Source organism: Miniopterus natalensis, chromosome 2 (assembly GCF_054644295.1).
Source record: "Miniopterus natalensis isolate mMinNat1 chromosome 2, mMinNat1.hap1, whole genome shotgun sequence".
Lineage (NCBI taxonomy): Eukaryota > Metazoa > Chordata > Mammalia > Chiroptera > Miniopteridae > Miniopterus > Miniopterus natalensis.
Window position 1 is genome coordinate 14,358,648 of NC_142082.1, and position 4,502 is coordinate 14,363,149.

Below are 4,502 nucleotides of genomic sequence, written 5' to 3' on the forward strand. Positions count from 1 at the left end.
TTATGTTATACAATAAGAGGATAAGAGAGGGAAGAAGACATATATAGGTTCATAACAAAATAAGGGAGAAAATACTCATAATATTTAAGTCTTAATTTGTACAATTGGCCAAGTGATTGTAGCTGTTATTTATCTTCTTCTATCACCAGCTCCATACTTTTATTACCCACAGCAGGCACCTCAGCTGATCATGGTTTTTTGCCTGGTAGGGTGACCCAAACTTTCATTTCTAAAAGGTCTGGGCCATTAGTAGACTTGCATAAACTGGGCTGCTATAGTTTTCCACTAACTTCAACCACAGGGCATGGTAGTAATAAGAGATTCCCTCATGGATCTTGTGTACTCCAGACATACGCTTTCTTATCTCCATTTTGTAGTGGCAGCTCAATTTCCCTTGGTAATTAGGATCAATCATCCCAGCCAATACAGCAACTCCCTTCTTTGCCTGTCAATTCAGACATGAGGAACCCAAGGTGGCCACATGGCAGTCTTAACTTCCATTTCAATGAAATTATTGATGTGTCTCCTGGTGAAAGCATTCCTTGCTTTGGAACTAAGACTTTCAGATTAGCAGAGCATAGGCTTTCAGGGATAGGAGGCAAACATTTTGCTAGTGAGTCACTAGTGGTAATAGTGAGTGGTACCACTTTAATTTCCAGCCCTTGATTCTTGGACTTGTGAAACCTGACCATGGGAGAAACAATGCCATATATTGGACACTGAATTAGAGTATATCTATCCTCCCCCAAAACAATGTCCCTGCCTTGCAAAGTATTGCCTCCTAGCTTGTGCTATATCTGAGCATCTTCCAAAGGTCATTTTAACGTTCCATCAAGCCACCTGTTTTAGGATGGGGAACATGGTAAGATCACTGAATTCCATAAAAATGGGCCCATTGCCACACTTCATTTGCTGTGAAATTAGTTCTTTGACTGAAAGCAATACTTATTACAATGCTTATAACATGAGAGTGAATGAGGCATTCTGTAAGTCCACAGATGGTGGTTTTGGCAGAAGCACTGTGTGCAAGAAAGGAAAAGCCATATGTAGAGTAAGTATCTCTCCCAATTAGAACAAAACGGTGTCCATTCCATGAAGAAGTGGTCCAATATAATCAATTTGCCACAAGGTCGCTGGCTGATCGCCCCAGAGAATGGTGCCATACTGGGGACTTCATTTTGGTGTCAGATGTTGACTGGCCACTCAACAGTGACTATAGCCAGGTCAGCATTGGTGTGTAGTTCATACTGCTGAGCCCAAGTGTACCTCTATCCCTGCCCCCATGGCCACCTGGTTTACGAGTCCATTGGATGATGACAAGAGTGGCTGGGAGAAAAGGTTGACAGGTATCCACAGAATGGGTCATCCTACCCACTTGATTATTAAAATCCTCCTCTACTGAGAACACTATTTTGTGAATGTTCATATGGGATGCAAGTATCTTTACATTTTTTCAAGAGTTTAGAGAGATCAATCTATATACTCCCTCTCAAGACTTCTTTGTCACTAATTTTCCAATCATTCCTTTCAAGTCCCTAGCTATCCAGCCAAGCCACTGGCCACAGCCCATGAATGAGTATATAAGTGCATATCTAGTTCTTTTCTCTTCCAAATTAAATGAACAATCTAGTGCATGGCTCAAAGTTCTGCTTAATGGGAGGGGTTCCCTTTCCCATTGTCCTTCAGGGATGTCCCAGGAAGGGGCTGTAGTGCTGTAGCTGTACACTTTCAGGTGGTGCCTGCATATTGTGCAGAACTATCTGTAAATTAGCCCACACATTTTCTCTTCCTCAGTCAACTGACTTTGGAGAACTACTCGTGAACCTTAACTGTGGGCTGGGAAAGAGTAACATAGCAGGAATGGGAGTCATGGACACTTGGCTTGTGTTAAGGCCAACTTCCTCATGGAACTTACTTGTGCTTTTGGGGCCTGCTCAAGCCTGGTCCTATAAATATTACTTTTATTTGATCATGGAGCGTGTTGTGCACACCCAACTTTATGGCTTCATGGGTCAGACAACACACAGTTCATGACAGGCAGCTCATGTCTCGTGGCAACTTGGTGAGCCATGCATAAGTCTCTATCAAGACAATAGAACGTAAGTTTCTCAAGAGGAGAGTAATTACCCACAAAGGATGATAGGACTTTGCTCCAAAATCATAAGGGTCTGTGCTGTGTTCATATATAGGGGCCTGCCAAAGGCTCCAAAGAGCATCCCTATCTGCCATGACACTTCAAACACCACTGCATCTGCTGGATCCTATGCCCAGGTAGCAGAGCAGCTTGCACAGCATCCTGGACTTGATGCAGAGTCTTCTCTTCTTCCGGACCCAATTCAAATTCAGCAACTTTCTGGGTCACTCAGTAAACAGGTCAGAGTCACACGCTCTGAGAATATGTCTTCTCCCAAATCCAAAGAAATCCGTTAGGTGTTGTGTCTCTTTTCTGATAGTAGAAGGGGCCAGAGGCAACAACTTATCCTTCACTTTGTAAGGGAGATCTTCACATGCCCCAAAACACTGGACACCTAGAAATTTCACTGAGGTGGATGGTCCCTGAGTTTTGTCAGATTTATTTCGTATCCTCTGACATGCAAATGTCTTACTAATAAGCCTATAGTAGTTCTTAATTCTTGTGTACAAGGTCCAATCAGCATACTATCATCAATGTGATGGGTCAGTGTGATGTCTGATGAAGGAGAAAGGCAATCAGAATCTCTATGGACTAAATTATCACATGAGGGTAGGAAGCTGATCTATCCCTGAGGTACGGCAATGTTAACCTCATTACAATTTTCTTACTGAATGTGTCTCTCAGGTAACTTTTTGACATCCCATACCAGAAGCTTTCCCTAGTTCTTAATAATAACAGCTGACATTTACATAGCACTTATCATGTGTCAGAAACTGTTTTAAGCACTTGACATATATTAACTCATTTATGTCTCATAACGACTCTTCATATCCCCACTTTGCAGATGGGTTTACAGAGAGGTGAAGAGAGATCTCCTGGATTACTTAACATTTAATTCTGAGCAACAATATCAAAACAAAGACAAGATATGAAGGAGTAGGCAATACCAAGAGAAACTGCATACAAACATCACTTAACTCAAATGGCTTTCACTCATTTATTTCCTTCAACGAGCCAAACAACTGCAAGCAAGCAAGAAGAGACAGTGGGTGGAAGGCACAAGCCATGTGTTGAGGTACTGACTAGTGCCTCTCACAATAGGTCTGGTGGTCTCTGCTCACAGAGGTCTTTGCTCCAATCTTCACCAGGGGTAAGAGTTTCCCCAGGGTCAGTATGTGGTACTCCACAACCTGCAGGCAGTTGTTGGGATCAATGTTCATCATGGCTTGGTGAACTTAATAGATCTGAGATACTACCAGTGAACTTGGATCTCAGGCAGATTAATGAGAAGTGTATGGATGAAATAACTATACCAAGACTAAGTGAAATATGAAGATTGTGCAAGTTTATGATTGTGTAAATTACAAAGTGTGTCCATACAATCCCCTTGGGGAAGAATAAACATTGCAACACAGTTCAGAAGGCAAGCTGAGCTGGTGGCTCTTTTGCATCAACAATATGGCTTAGGAGAGTGTTATGTGCTCACATTTTTAAACCATTTGGACATGATTTTCCTAAAAACATTTTTGAAAATGATAAGATGCTACACAATTATGATCCTCCACAACAATTTTTGGAGATACTAGGGACTATATAGAATCTTAAATTTTCAGATGAGGAAACAAACCTGATCTTTCCCTTCTTAAGATTCCTGTAAAATGTGTAAAATGGTGGATTTATGTGTAAAATGGTGGATATTTATTCCCAGTCACTATCTTTTTCATAAAAGAAGTTGTGAGGAGATAGCTACCAATAGAGGCTATGAGTTCCTATTAACACTACGCCACATAAGAGAATGAAACTAACACTCAAGGAGTACTTACAAAATACCTAGGTCTCTTAATCCTCATGACATGCTACAATAAAATCAGAACTTTGGAATGACAGAGCTGAAGCATATCTACCAAGATTAGCCAACTAGTATTTGTCAGAGATGTGACTCCAGCCCAGGTTTGTTTGACACCATGCTTTGCTTTCTTCACTAGGGTGCTGTGCACTCCTCACGGAATCGTGTTCAGCTGTAAAAGATTAGGTAATGATATCTGCCCTTCTGTGTTTAGAGCTCAACATCAGTCCATATAAACCTAAACCTTATAAATACTTAATTTGAGTACTTTTACTACTTTCTACCGGAGGGGAAAAAAGCAATTTCCAATTGATTGAATGCATTTTCAGTTTACCAGTAGAGTAGTTTCAGGCAATTCAGCCTTTTAATCTCTATGCAGCAGGAATTTTATTTATTTTACACTGGTAAACAGACACGATAGATGCATTTTAAATTAGGGTGAACATTACTACCTCTTGTGATCTATGAGTAATTGGCCAACAGGGGATGAGATGAGATATTCCTTATGCCTCCCCAAAGTGA